We start from the raw sequence: 16,255 nt of genomic DNA on the forward strand, positions 1-16,255 counted from the left end.
GTGCAAAAACATAAAACAACATTCAAAACCCATTTTACTTCTGTAATGACATTGCGTAAAACTAGACTTTCAATTAGAAAAACATGTTTTATCCATTACAGTTTATTTTGATTATGAAATTGGTCTTAATGACAGGCGGTTGGAGAGGAGGGGTGAAAAATAAGAGGGCTTGGCAACTTTCCTAATCCTGAAAAGATTACAAAAACAACATTTTAAAAGAAAAACCCTTGTGTGCCAGTGAATCATGTACCTTATTATGACCAGGAATTTGCATCAAGAAAGTAAATAGGGTTAATTTTTGATTTTAAAGGAAGGTGTGCACCTGGAAAACAATCAATCATCATTGAAATATGTAATATAAACAATTAAATATTTGACTAATTTCCAATAAACAAAAAACTCAGGCCAGTGAAAATTAGAAGTGACCTGATGGCCTACACAATACAACACACTGAAAACACTGTAATTTCATTCCTGTCAAATGTAATATACTGTTATAACTAGGGCTGCACGATAAATCGCATGCGATATTTAATGCGAAATATCGCATGCGATTTATCGTGCAGCCCTAGTTATAACCACTGCTACAGATAAACAAGAGCAGCTGTTCAAACACTTTTGAGAAGTACAGTGACCGTACCATGGTACAATGATGGTATTACCATGGCTCTCAATATATACACTACCTTAGAAATGCATGATTGCCATTTTCATATCTGATACTACTCAAATTCTATGGTAGTACTAAGGTACTTCTTTTTTAGTGGTATGAAGGCTTGTAATAGCTGAACATTCATTAAATATTACAATCTTCAGGTATTTAATTTAATATATGCATCAAATAATACAGCAAAAACCTTATAAGGAATAATTTAAATCATAAATAACAAAATAGTAACACAGTACTTTGATGTACACATAGATACTGAATTATATTAATATACTATTTACTTGGTATTCCAAGCTACTTTGAATAATACATGGCAGGGCAAACATGGTAATACCGTTGGCACTTTTAGTTATTTTTTAGGTATGAAGGCACATTTGTAATGGCTAAACATTCATAAAACATTACTATCTTCAGGTATTTAATATATCCATCAAAACATGCAAACAGCAAAAACCTTATAAGGAATAATTTCAATTATAAATAACCCAGCAGCAGACTTTAGCAGAATATATTCCAAACAAGATTTGTACAGTCTAAATGCAAACACATTTCCAAACACACACACACGAGCATAAACAAGTCAGTAGCATATTTTAGCCTTGTTTAGCCTCCAAATAATAGTAATTTTTGTAGCGTCTGCGTAGAATCATGTATGATCTTTGGGTTTTATGGCTTAAGAGACCCTTTTAGCTTTTGACATTTGCATATAAATTACAGTCCTGGTCACAGACTTTACACTTATATGGGTGCTAAATGGCCAATGGTTCCCCCCCACTATCAAGTGAAATACTGCCATTCTTTTACTTTCTCTCTCTTTTCCTTACTTTGTTTCATTCTGTATATATGTGTTTTGCTTAGTTAGTTATATGTTAGATATAGTTTCATTTATTAAATCCCTTATATTCACGATCGATTGCCTCTGTTTGCTGCTCACAATTCGAAGTCAATGAATGTTTTGAACCCTTGCTACATATGTTAAATTACTGCTAGCACTGCATAAATAAGGAAAGTATTCTTCCTTGGCCAGGAAAATAATCTTTCTTTGAATTGATAAATGATTATTTTGTCTGCTCGGTGGACGGACAGATCAAGTAATGGTAATATTGATTCTACTACAGTTAATTCGAAGATCTAATCTAAATATTTATTATTAATCATAACCAGTTATAATTAGTCATAAATATTTCCCTTTTGAGCTGATTTACTACATTTTGGTTATTGTCTAAAGTGATATAGGATGACTTACCTTGGCTGCTCCGATCTGCTCTTTCCGGAATCTCTCCAAGGGCGTGATCAGAACATCATCGGCATTCTGTATCTGCAATCAGTCAAGCACAGACGCAAGGTATTTCATGAGATAACAGTCTTCATTAAACTACATTAACTTCTGTGAAGTTCACAGCTTGAATTAAAGTTAGAAGGAACATGTAGCATTAACACCAAAAGCTGAGAAATTTTAACAAGCTCACTATTAAGAGCAAATTTTTGGTGCGAGTTTACATTTTTGCAGCAGGCTTGTGAGAACATTCCCACTGACACTTCAGAAGAGCAGTAATGATTAGTGTGATAAAACTTCATTCATCAGTATTCATTTAATACTAGAACTCCAGAGCACACTGCTACAGTTCACTCCACAGACTATTAAAATGAGGAAAATCAGCAAGAACATGAACACTGTGAATCTGAGCAATAAAGAAATAAGAAAATGGCTTTTTGTTTGCAGGCGATGAAACACACCGACGTTGTCAGAGCCAAGAGAAATATGGCCATCAACGAGCAGAGAAGGATTTTTTCATACACAGATACAGAAGGCACACATTCAAGATATTGCTAGGCGGTTTCTAGGGGAGTTGCTAGGTGGTTGGCACAGTGCTCTGGGTGGTTGCTGGGGTGTCTTAGGTGGTTGTTAGGAGTGTTGCTAGGGTGTTGTTACTAGGTAACTGTTACAATATTGTGAGTGGTTACTAGGAAATAACTACAATGCTGTAAGGTAGTTGCTGTAAGGTGTTCTGTGTGGTTACCAAGGCATTGCTAGTGTGCTCCTAGAGTGTTCTGGGTGGTTGCTAAGGTGATGTTAGGATGTTGCTAGGTGGTTGCTATGGTGTTGTGGGTGGTTACTAAAGCATTGCTAGTGTGCTGCTAGGGTATTCTGGGAGGTTGCCTAGGTGATGTTAGAGTGTTCTGTGGGGTGTTCACTCATGCTGCGTCCCAATTAGCCTACTTATACTATATATTTATTTGTGAAGAAAAAGTACATACTTTTGAGTATGTAGCAGAATAGTATGCAAACTTTGGGACATACTACTTTGTCATAACTGTCTTTAACGGACAACTGTGTTGCTTAGTTAAGTGCATTCTGTCACCATTTAAACCGCCCTGTCAATCGTCTTGTCACATTAACATAATCTACATTTTGTGTAATTTGATTTCCTACCGTATTGGAGAGAAATGAAGTGGCATGTTGATCTGCCAATCGTGGGTCTTTCGTGCCGAGAACTCTGCTCATGTGTTTGCATAATGATGATGCATTTTAAAGTTAATGACCAAACGTATCTTACTAAAAGTTCACAATGTTGCTGCAGATTAAATATAATGTGGATAATATTAAATAATATTTTTTCATCCTGGTTATACATTGATTATTTATCACTCAAACCCCTTTCTCTACCTGTCCGTCGGTCTCGCATATCCAACATTTTTTAAACACATTTTATGCGTGTTTGTAGTTCTAATCTAAATAAATCCTTGCACAAAGTGTAGTGGACAATATTAGCCATTAGAGTGTACATCGATCTGCACTTCAAATTCTAACCCGTAGTAGTAGACCATCTGGGAAACTCTGGCATACTCATTTCAACAAAAGGGCCTTTCTCACCGCGGGAACCTTTTCATAGTACCAGAACTAATTGTGGAACTACCCACTTTTTGGCGTTTTCGCACCGCCGGAACTGGGTGCGATTTTAGTACCGGACTGCCTTTTTCAAGAACCAAATAGCTCCTACTTCGGAACAGGGTCTAACCAGCACAACTGGTACTACCCGTGACGTAAGTAGACACTGATTGGCCAAAACCGTACGAAAACGCCCTCACCCGCCATGATTTAAAACGCTGTGTAAACATACTGTAAACATTGTGTCAACTTTAAAGTGGTGTGAAAGGCCCTATACTACCATTTGGGCCATACTAATTCTATTTTCGAATAATATTTATGCATATGTGAATTGGGACGCTGCAACAGGCTTTGTAAAGATGTTGCTAGTTGGTTGCTATGGTGCTCTGAGTGGCTGATAGGGGAGTTGCTAGGGTGTTGTTGCTAGGCGGTTGTCATGATATTCTGGGTGGTTACAAAGGCATTGCTAGTGTGCTGTGTTCTGGGAGGTCACAAAGGTGATGCTAGGTTGTTCTATGGGAGCTCACTCAGGCTTTGCAAGGACATTGCATGATTTTTCATGTTGTGCCCAAGAACAACTGAGAGCAGCGTCCTAATTCACTAAAGGTCAATGGTGCCTCTGCACATGGTTGATGAATTATGTCTTATGGCAGTAGGCATGATTGGCTTCCTGTAGTGCTTTCTGTTGCACAGCTGAATCAGCCTACTTCAGCACATGCTGTTCATTCTTACAGGCATGTCATGGAGGGGGTGGAGAGTGCTATCCATGACGTTGTCCAGCAGCTTGGACATCATTCTCCTCTCCTCTACAACCTCCAGATGCTTCCGTTCCTCTCCAATGAAAAAGTCTGCTTTCTTGATGAGCTTGTTCATCTCCAGTGTTACACCCAGAGCCCCAGCTCACTACCGTGTAGAACAAGGCAGTCCCGTCAACAGACTGAAAGAACATGTGCAGCTACACACATTAAAAACTGAGATTTTAAAAAGATAAAGTGTTGTTTGTCCAATCTGTCGTCAATATGAACCCCAAGGTCTCAAACCAGGGATATGATATATGACATGATATTACATTATAAAACAGTTCCAGTCCTTGATTCTGATTGGTCAACAGCTGTGTTTTCATTAAATAAACATTGCAAAAAGTAGCTTTAGAAAGAAATATTTTATTTGACAACATAAAATTTATTACACAAACTTTTAGGCTCCAACTCTTTTTTTTTAACTGCTGCATCTGAATTGGTATTTACAGACTGTTTACTGCAGCTCAGAGGAGACATGAATGCATTTACACTGCAATTTAAATTGCATAAATAATGCAGTGAGATTAATGGGTTTTAAATGGTTATTAAAGGGATAGTAGATAATATTTTCATCAGACAAATTGAGCAAAGACAGACAATAGTGTGTCAAAAATAAATTAACTTCTTATTTATTGAACTGTTGTACAAAATCAATATCACATTTGCACTTGTGCTATTCGGGACAAAAACAGCGCTTGTGTGATATTGCACTCGTTGCTCGTGTGATATTGCTTATGTCATACGATATAAATACGAGACAAAAACTCATGCAAGGACATTTATGCCCCAATATCTTGAATTTTAGGGGCATATAACTGCATTCTATAGGCTTCATCATGCAGAAAGTTGTTGTTGCCCTGCTTCATGTTCGTCACCAATCAGCTGTATGATTTATGAAATATAACCTATGTAGGTCTGGGGCAGGGCGAGCATGTTAAATGTGTTACTATTTTAACACATTATTTTATTCATAACTAATTAATTTAATTAAAGGGGTCATATGACGTTGCTAAAAAGAACATTATTTTGTGTATTTGGTGTAATGCAATGTGTTTATGAGGTTTAAGGTAAAAAAAAACACATTATTTTCCATATAATGTATATTATTGTTTCTCCTCTATGCCCCACATTTCTGAAACGCGTCGATTTTTACAAAGCTCATCGTTCTAAGAAAGCGAGGTGTGCTCTAATTGGCCAGCTATCCAGTGCGTTGTGAATGGCTGAATACCTCAAGCGTGTGACGGAAATGTTACGCCCCTTAACATACATTATGAATGCGCATGCGTAAGTGTGCAGCAGCTTGTTACAGTCGCTCTCCTTCTTTTCATAATTTACTTATTATTTATCTGTCTTTCTTTTAAAATTTTTATGGTAACTAGTAATAAGCTTTTCCCTCTCTAATCATGCGATTTGAGAGAGTTTTTATATTAAGTTTTGCCATGGGACTTCTGTTTTTAACTCTCAGAGTGACCGGCGTGCAGCAACATGGTGCCGGCTCTTTTGTTTACACCAGGGATCAGCTGATCGCATTGAAACCGGCCGGAATTTTTGATCCAACTTTGTATCAGACTTTAAACATCCCTGATGAGATACGAAGGAGGACAGTGAGAGGATGCAGAGGTGGAAGAAAACAGCGGATATATATTTGATCTAAACTACCATTTTCACTGGTATAGTTTTATATTATTATTTATATGTGTTACTTATTCATTTTTAATTTTATTGATATATAGGTATATATTTATTCATTTTATTATCTTTTTCTTTCTTTCTTTCTTGAGAGCAATTGTAACATGGAAAGCAATTTCCCTCTGGGATTAATTAAGTTTTTTGAATCTTGAATCTTGAATTTGAATACTGTGATGCCGTCTCCCAGCAGGACGAGACTCAGTCCAACTGCTCTGCTCGTGCACATCCCATCATCGGTTCTCTTTTAGCAGTAATATAATATAATATAATATAATTTGTCTAAATGTAAAAATATATATTTTTTAAATATATGTAAAAAAGTAAACCAGAATATATAAGCTGCATCAAACCTGCAATACTGCAAACCTGCAGTATACAGTGTATTTACAATCTTTTTAATGCCAAATACTGCTTAGTAAGATTCCTTCAAGTAATTTATTTTTTTTTGCAGCTGTCATTGAGATGAATGGGTAAGCTAATGGATATTCCTCTCTCCAGGTATTAAAAACCTCCTTGCCCAAAACATGCAAACATACCAGGTCAGGATGCACATCTGCGTATGTGGAGCAGACCTGCCGTGGCAGTGTGACATGACACTCGCTTTGATTAACAGAGTTATTCCACACCGTGAGGGTGTGTGATAAAGCTATAACACAGCACATAATACCTGGTCTAATTTTAGAGAGACCTTTCTCCTCCACCATCTCTGGAGAGCACCGGTTCACTAAGAAGATCCGGTTAAATAGAACAATTCGTTCGCGATTCAGACATTACTAGACGAGACAAAACCAATAAAACCAATTACAAACGAGGCATTTGTTGCATCCAGTGGGGACATAATTACTGATTATAATGATTTATACTGTCTTTTTACACGTTGCGTATCGCGCTGTGTAAATATAAAACCATGTCTGCATTTGTGATCGGAGAAACAACAAACAACAAGCCTACTCTACACTGCTCAAGGTCAGGATGCACATCTGCGTATGTGGAGCAGACCTGCCGTGGCGGTGTGACATGACACTCGGTTAGATTGACAGAGTCATTTCGCACCGTGAGGGTGTGTGATAAAGCTATAACACAGCACATAATACCTGGTCTAATTTTAGAGAGACCTTTCTCCTCCACCATCTCTGGAGAGCATCTCTCTCCAACCATAAATCAAAAAGAATTGTTTTCATTGTCTCTAAAAACCCCTGAAACACACGGTCACCCTCACCTTTGCCTGACAAAGGCACACAAACCTCATCTACATCCGAACACTGTGTGATTAGCGCAAACCCCAAACCCTGCACGGTTTCTATCAGTTTCTCATTTCATTCCTTTGTTTTATTCCAATTTAGGAAGCACTGCTTCATTGGTATTCAAAAAGCCTTGAATGGAGACTTTTGAAAGTGTAACTTTATCAAAGGAATTACTGGTTAGATTAATATTCCGACACGAGGGAAGAACTGCAATGCGAGCATCATCCCTACGGCTAGTGGAGACGATAAACGCTAAATGTGGCTAACTAGAAAATAACTCAATAAATGCTCAAATTTCCAGCTCATTCCTTGATTATTATTTTATGACCAATGAATAAAGCACGTGTATTCGAAACTCTGAAGAATCCGTAAGGCACAAATAGGACTATGTGTGTGTGTCTTCCCAGGATAATGCTTAGATCTGAAAGGGATCAGATCTATATGATTTAAATGCATGAGGTGAATCGACACCTAAGCTGCACTTTATTACCCGTTTGGAGTGGAACGTCCTCACGGCTGATTTCATACCGTCTTAACTTGCCTGGCTGTAGAGCAAAGCATCCTGCGATGCAGTGCTCAGACACTGTGACTAATCTGAATCTTAGTGACTTGATATCAACAGTGAAGGTTTTCAATGCATTTTTGCCTCTGTAGTTGTGGAGGCAGTTCTCAGGACATTTGACCTTTGGAATTCATTTCGGGATGAGCTGCCGTAATCATCCTTATCTGGAATGGCCTGTCTTGACGGGGCCTTTGAAGAGAGTCTCACCTCTAGGGATCACATGTCACTGGAGACATACCAGGAACATCAAAAAAGGGCTTAAATGCAAAAAGTAATTGCTTTATCAGGCGGCAAGTTTATGTAAAACATAAACGCAAAAAGCTGGAGTGGATTGATTTTACATTCCACTCCTTAGAACTGTTTAACGCCCCAAGAGACATCATGCAATAAGGCCTAAATATAATGCTAAAAGAACAGAATGTAGGGGGAATGTGAAAATAAATAATAAAAAAAGATAAGTGCAAAGGAAAACAGTGCCTCTGTGAATAAAAAGAGATACTTTATGATACTTGTATACATTCTCATGTGTTAAAGAATAGGGATGTCGGTTGAGATGCTAAATGAATTGTGATACAATCGGGGGTGGGGGTTTATATGAATGTGTCTCTGAGGGGAACTGACTGTCTTCAAAAAAGTTCAGATGGTAAAGTATTTTCTTTTCATCTTGCCTCTGTATAAAGCATATTGAAGTATTGTTTATAAGCGCGCTGCTTTGTTTACAGCAATAACCAAGGAAACGCTATATCACTGCTGTCTCATAAGCGCCACCTACTGGCAGAGAGTGAATTTGCGTTCTCATTCAGCCCGTCTGTTTTTATGTAGTTTTATGTAGCATAAAACCCGCCCCCCTTAGTTACTGTTGCTACTTCCAACAAGCCATGGTGCTCTCACGCCACACATCATGTTCTTCTCACGCAGTGAAATATACATTGCGGAGCAAAGAGGATTCGGCTTTATGATTGGTCAGATCGCCCGTCAATCAAGCTCTCGGCGAAGGGTCAATTTCAAAAGCTAAAGTCAGACCAATCTGTTTTATATATATATATATATATATATATACATACATACATACATACACTGTATGTAAGCAAAAACCACTAGATATGACCTTTCAGAGACATCTACAATTATACATTTTAATTGAACACTAAATAAATCATTTTGTATTTGAAATGCACTGAAAAATATATGAAGCTGTTAGCAATCAAAACTTTTACTTAATCATATGATAACAAACTCATCAACTCTTTCAAGTTACTCATAAAAACTTTTCAAAAGAGATCAAAGCAAATGCCTGCAAGGAACAAAAGCACCAGGTTAATCCCGGGCATCTGAGAACAGTCAGCGGTGATCTATATACAACTCTAATTGGTGTCAGTAAGGTTGACTGCAAAAATTTGCTTTGAGATGAAAACCAAATGTCTGCTGAATTCATTTGGATGGCGTTCAACAGATCTTGCAGCACACATGCCGCCAATAAACCTAAAGAGAGAGGGAAATCCATTTCGGCTCTGTAGCATTACCCATAAGGCATTTCACCAGCAAGGTACATCTAATTTTTATGATAAACTCGTATTGATTTTTCATGACAGCATTTTCTCCATTAAGATATCAATTAAGTTGTGCTTATGTTAAGTGCGCTCTCAGCGAAACACAAATCTCACCGACCCGCTCTGCCACCTCAGGTGCTGATACAGCCTAATACCTGCTTCCTGAATAAACCCTCACATCCTACTCATCTCAAGACTGAGTAGATGAGCAGATATGAGATGTTTTTCTGCTCATGACGGCGTCTGAGAGGCTGCCTCGTTCAAGGTAACGCAAGATGCACTTAAACTTCATTGGTAGAGGTGTAAGGTGAAGAATGTCCTGTTTTGCTCAAAACAGTCAATTTAATAGATGGGATGTTAAAAGAGATAACTGCCACTTCCATCTGGCCTAAAATTAATAAAGCACTTTTCAAAATTCTATTGAATTCCTGATGAATCTTTTATTCATTCTAGGAAAAAGGGCACATTATGTTAACTAAAATGGTTTAAATACCAGTCAAAAGAAAGGTTTGGAATAATTATGTATTTTTTTGTTTGTTTTAAGAAGTTTCTTGTGCTCACCAAGGCTGCATTCATTTGATTAAAAAAAACAGTAATTTTGTGAAATATTATTACAATTTAAAAGAGCTGTTTTCTATTTGAATATATTTTAAAATGTAATTTATTCCTGTGATGCAAAGCTGAATTTTTTTAGCATTTACTCCAGTCTTCATTGTCACATGATCCTTCAGAAATCATTCTAAGTTGCTGATTTGGTGCTCAAGAAACATTTCTTAATATTATAAATGTTAAAACATGTTCAAGGACACATTCAATTGATCAAAAGTGACAGTTAAGACATTTATAATGTTACAAAATATTTATATTTCAAATAAATTGTTCTTTTGAACATTCATCAAAGAATGCTTAAAAACATTTTATCATGATTTTCACAAAAATATTAAGTAGCAAGAACATTTTTTTTTCAACGTTATCATACGAGTACCAATATTAATAACTGAGTACCAATAATAATTGATCAGCCTATTAGTATTATTTCTGAAGGACCATATGACACTGAAGACTGGAGTAATGATGATGAAAATTCAGCATTGCATCACAGGAATAAATTACATTTTAAAATATATTAACAGATAAGAGTTATTTTAAACTGTAGTAATATTACACAACATTTTTTATCAAATAAATGCAGCCTTGCTGAGCATGAGGCTTCTTTCAAAAACATTTAAAAAAAGAAAAAAAATATTATAGTATTATAGTATGGACTTCATCCATGAAGCTGTGTTCTCTTGGTTTATTTTATTTAGCTGTGAGAGGTATGTGGTGTCTTTTGTTCAAAGACACATTTGTCTTAGTTACAGTAAACTCAAATAAACCTCCGTTTTCTGGTTCTAGCTGTGAGGCAGTGATTTCATCTTGAGTCCTGGAGTCACAGTATAGTACAGTCAATATGTGTCTCACCATAAATGCCCTCTTGAGTCTCATTAACAAACTCTGTAAACCTTGGAAACAATCACTTCTTTTCTGTCTCTCTACCCTCCCTGTCATCACGGTCGATGTGACATTCCATAAGACTGGCCTCAGCACACTGCGTGCCCACACTGTGCAACGCAATCACAGCGGAGATAAACAAAAGCGCTAGGAGATTAGACAACTCACCACATCTAGCCTAAACCAGGTCGTGGTTTGCATGAACTTCGAATTAGCACTTTACTGGAATTTTGGTGGCTCTCTCTTTTTATTTTTTTTGCTTTTTTTCATGACAATTAAGCATATGTTCCATGAACTTCCATCCCAAATTCTTAGTACTGCACTAGAATTTTAAATTAAACAATATGATTTAAATGTAAATTAGGGGAGACAATTTTTCAACCACAAACATGCAAGAGCTAGACACTTAACATATATTCAGTAAATGTATGTCGCTGCATTTAATGTAGTAAAGAATATTTTAACAAAGAAATAAAAAAATTAAATAAAAAATAAAAAAAATGAGATGGTTTTTGATGCCCTTAAAATCAAACTTCTATTTATTTTATCTGTAAGTTATTGGTTAAAAGTCACTGAGGTCAGGGACAATTGTAAATTGTATTTATATATACACTACTGTTCAAAATTTTGGAGTTTTAAAGATTTTTTTTTTAAAGACGTTTCTTATGCTAACCAAACCTGCATTTATTTGATCAAAATTACAGTAAAACAGTAAGAATGTGAACTATTATTATTACAATTTTAAGTAACTGTTTTCTATTTTTGGTAATTTTTACCATGATACTTTTTTTTAGGATTCTTTGATGAATAGAACATTCAAAAGAACAGCATTTATTTGAAATATGAATCGTTTGTAACATTATAAAAAAATATTTCCTGTCACAATCGATCAATTTAATGCATCCTTGCTGAATAAAAGTATTAACTTCTTAAAATAGAAAATGGAATGGTTGTATATTACAGTTTTATAGAAGCACAACAATATCACAAATATTTGCAGCAAAAACTGTTTTCAACATTGATAATAATAAGAAATGTTTCTTGAGCAGCATATTAGAATGATTTCTGAAGCATCATGTGACACTGAAGACTGGAGTAATGATGCTTTACCATTGCAGGAAAAAAAACTACATTTTAAAATATATTTTAAATGTTACATTTTAAATATATAAAAAAAGAAAACAGTTATTTTAAATTGTAATAATACTTCACAATATTATTGTTATTGTATTTTTGATAAAATAGGGTCAGCATAAGATGCAGATTCTAAAGTTGAGATTCACTCAATGCACTTCTAACATCATAATGCAAAAAAACAAAAGAAAACATAATGGTACCAAAAATAATAGTCTTTCTTTTGATCCTGCACTGTAAACCCTAATGTTGTCTTTACTTAAACAATCAAGTAATGTTGACTAAACATTACTTAAAATTTAGCATTTTGGCCCTGTCACTTAAAAACATGAGTTAATTTAACTTATTTACCTTCAAAATGCATAAACTTAAGATTTCAAGTGTTGTGAGCTCAAAATCATGATTAATCCTTTAAAAAAAAATAGATCATTTTCACAAATGTAGTCTTCTTGACTGTAAAATTCTAATACTGTGTTCAACCTTTAAGTGCAAGGTCTTTTTTCTTTTTTTATCAGACAACAAATGGCTTCAATTACAATTATTGACCATAATGGGAATACATTTACTTATTTTTATTTAGGAAAAAAACTTTTCAAAGTTGATAAATTAACTTTAATACATATACAAGTGTTTTTGTGACACTGGGTTGCACAGTTTTCACTCAAAAGCCTTTTAATGTTTAGTTCAGTCAACTTATTAGGGTTTTCAGTGTGAGATGATGACACATTTTCATTAGATTTACTCCAGAACAGCTTTAGCACTTGGCTGCACTCGCTGGAACTCAGATGAACTTCTATATAGCTGCACGTCAAACCTAAGCGCATGAAAAGAGTGCCTTTGAATGCAGAGCGCGTCAAATTGAAGCTTAATGTGAGGGTACAATAAGCTGTGAGTGGTTTAGGGCAGAATGTAAGCATAAATGTGAGTTCCCTGTAACTCAGGATTACATGAATGAACACAGCTGAGTGCCTGTCTTCTTAATAGCCTTAATGTAAGACAGGATGTAAAGGCGTGCTTTGAGCTGTCTAAAACACAAATAAAAGCTAAGAGGAACAGGCTCAAGCAAGTGAGGAAATTACTAAACAGTTTGCAGGCTGAAGATAACCACACCTGGCTAGACTGACAAAAAGGGAACCGCATTTCACTGCTTTCACAACATTATCGGCTCTGAGGGCAGATTTGTTCTGGAACAGCTTCAGGAGGATTTCCCTAAAGGATATGATCACCTTTAAAACAGCACCACAACATCAGGCCCCTGGCCTCTGAATACCATCAGAACTCAGCAGCCTTGAACAATCTCCAACCATGCAGAGCTCAAAACACTTTCTCTCTCTTTCACACACACAGGCTTTCCATCTCTCTTTCTGCTGCGAAGGCTTGCTGTCTCACACCGGGGGAATTAAACCAGACTTCTCTTTAAAACGGTGGAATTTGATAAGTCTGTGCTCCACAATAACACACTTGGGTGGCTGGTGCACACACACACACACACACACACACGCGCACACACACGCGCACACACACACGTATGGTTACCGATTTCTTCTGTGGCTTTGAGCCAAGCAAACCATCATGACGGTAATAAAACCTTCATGCCTGTCTAGTGCCAATAACCCAACTTCACTGTACAAACCATTCCAAACTTCCTTGAATTAGTACTGGCACCAAAATATATATTTCAGTTAATAAATCTCTAAAACAGGAAGTGGCACTAATTTGATACACGTGTATCTGTGAGGCAGTGAGCGAAAGCAGCTTCTTATCGCTCGGTGTCTTTTCTATTTTTGGGTTGTTGATTGACTCCAGATGTGACTAGGGGACATGGGGGGTTGTGGGGGTTGAGGATTTTGTTTCAATTTCTCATCTGTGACAGCACACACTCGCAAATCCCCCGAAGAAATTTGATCTGGAATGCTGGGATTGCTTTGAGTTTATTTGTTAATACCTTCAACCATCCAACCAATTTGGGAGTGATGTTTGCCCATGCAAATCTCGCTGCTACAGTGCTAGTGGTTGCCAGGGTGTTACTATGCAGTTGTCAGTGTTCTAAATGGTTTAGCATGTTGCTATGATGTTTTGGTGGGATATGAGTGCATACTTTTTGTTTGATAGAGCTGGATAGTTGCGAAGACATTGCTAGGTGGTTTCTATGGTGTTCTGGGTTGTTGCTAGGCTGTTCTGGATGGTTACTAAAGACCCTGATATATTCACTGCAAAGTTCCATTTTCTTAGTGTTTTTTACTCATGTCTGACCTCGATGGACTGAGTGATAAACTGAACCTCAAAAGACTTAGGCATCAAAGAAGGTGGAGCTAAGATGTTGCTAGGTGATTTCAAAGGAGTTCTGGGTGGTTGCTAATATGGTGCTATACTTGATGTTCTGGGAGGTTGTTAAGATGTTGTTAGGTGGTGTTATGCTTTTTTAATGTGCTCTGAGTGGCTGCTAAGATGTTGTAAGGTGGTTTTGAGGATGTTTCCAAAAAGTATTGATAACTAACTATGGTCGCAAATTCTGTTGAACTCTATTGATAACAATGGGACCATAGTTGCTTTTGGGAAACGCACCCTCGGGTGGTTGCTAAGACATTGCTAGGCTGGTCTAGGTGGTTGCTTTGATGTTGTGAGATGGTTGCTAGGTTGTTCTGGGTGGTTGCTAAGGCACTAACAGGTGGTATCTAAGGAGTTCAGGGGCCAGCTGCATAAACATAGCCACCATGGGTGACATTTGACTCTCGGTCAGTCAGGGGAGGGCAAGAAAAAAAAAACTTTTTCCGATGTAGCCTATGCATCTAAACAATGCGCTACCATATTGCAATGCATTGTGTCAATACAGCACAGTGAAGAATAACTTAAAGAGGTTGCCTGCATTTACTAAACTGTGGAACTTTGACTCTTGCTGCTGATTTGAATGGTGATACTTAAGTGTAAGTTGATGGCCTTTCACCAGAAATGTGCACGCTGCTTTTCTGATGTTCATTTAAGTTTTCTGTGTCTTTTTCCCATGTCACTTGAAATGTGTCCGGTTTGAATCATTGTGGTGAGACACGTGAGGAAAAAATAAACGATCGGTTGTGGGACTATTCTGTCATAAATTGCATACCATTCATTTCTGAACTTTCTACCGTCTGTTACTGGAAATGAAATTACTGGTTGATGTGTCCCGATCTCAATCAAGTTTACACGTGCTTTTAGTCCGTGAACTGGATCTCGCCCAGGACGTGTGCTGTCTGTGGAAGTTTGGGCAGGACTTGTTCCAGAATTAAATCACTAAGGCTTATTTGTCCCATCCATTGCTTATCCCTGATATTTCGAGAATGAATCCAGCATCATTCTCGAAACTTTGCAGCATGTAAGTGTCCGAAAAACAAAAGTTTAATTCAAATTCTGAATGGATTAAAACACACAAAGCGCGCTCCCTTTATTATCACTAAAAGAATCACTCATCAAAGTAGAGGTCTGCGCGGACTTAGTCCCTCTCCCGCAAGGTTATATTCCGCACCCACCCGCTCCCGCTATATATTCACTCTTTGTTCACCCGCCGTCTGCTTAGAATAATTTTCCGTAAATTTAGACCGTTCCCGCTAAATTTAGATCTCGTTTCCAGAATGTCACATTTCAATTTCCGCTACTGAAAGAAAGAGAGATAGGCTAACAAATAAAAGTGTAGTCTGCACAAAATTGTGTTATTTTATTCGTCTTGTCAAGAGTCTTGAATATTGACTTTTTTGAATTTATATGAATTATCTTAAGACACAAAATTCGTTTAACATTTACAACACAATAGGAAAAAGTGTCACAGAGAGAAAAAAAAAAATGTAGGTTGTATAAAAATAGCCTATTAGCTAGTTTTATTCGTCTTGTCAAAATACTAAATTTGTTTGACATTTTTCTGCACCGGTGGTCAATAAGAATAAAGCGCCGATATGCTGTTCTGAATGGACGTCGGGAACGGGATATTGTTAGACCGTCCGCTCCCGTTCAAATTACACCAGAGTTACTGACCGCTACCGCGTTTTATTCGGGAATTTAATCCCGCGGCGCAAAAAATCCGGTCGGGTCCCGCGGTTTCTGCGGGAATGCAGACCTCTACTTGCAGCGCAGCAGTAGACTCGGTGCGGAAACGATCTCTGCACTGCATGCAGACGCACCGCTACTGGACTCACTACCGGACAGCAACCGTGTGCAGTGAACGCTTTAATCCGTTAACATGAGCGCGGAAAAAATA

At 37.1% G+C, this 16,255-nt stretch overlaps 1 protein-coding gene and 1 long non-coding RNA gene across 2 annotated transcripts in view; both read right to left on the reverse strand.

Moving 5' to 3' along the window:
* Positions 1-16,255, reverse strand: part of LOC107684620 (rho GTPase-activating protein 42-like) — a 123,510-nt gene that overhangs the window by 52,902 nt on the left and 54,353 nt on the right. The window lies entirely within an intron of this gene.
* The window catches only part of LOC107684614 (uncharacterized), a 48,510-nt gene that overhangs the window by 24,955 nt on the left and 7,300 nt on the right, over positions 1-16,255 (reverse strand). The window contains exon 2 of the long non-coding RNA XR_001633870.1: positions 1,917-1,988. This is a non-coding gene — a long non-coding RNA (uncharacterized LOC107684614). The remainder of the gene's footprint in view (positions 1-1,916; positions 1,989-16,255) is intronic.

This window comes from Sinocyclocheilus anshuiensis, unplaced genomic scaffold (genome assembly GCF_001515605.1).
Source record: "Sinocyclocheilus anshuiensis isolate Anshui unplaced genomic scaffold, SAMN03320099.WGS_v1.1 scaffold41, whole genome shotgun sequence".
NCBI classification, from domain to species: Eukaryota; Metazoa; Chordata; class Actinopteri; order Cypriniformes; family Cyprinidae; genus Sinocyclocheilus; species Sinocyclocheilus anshuiensis.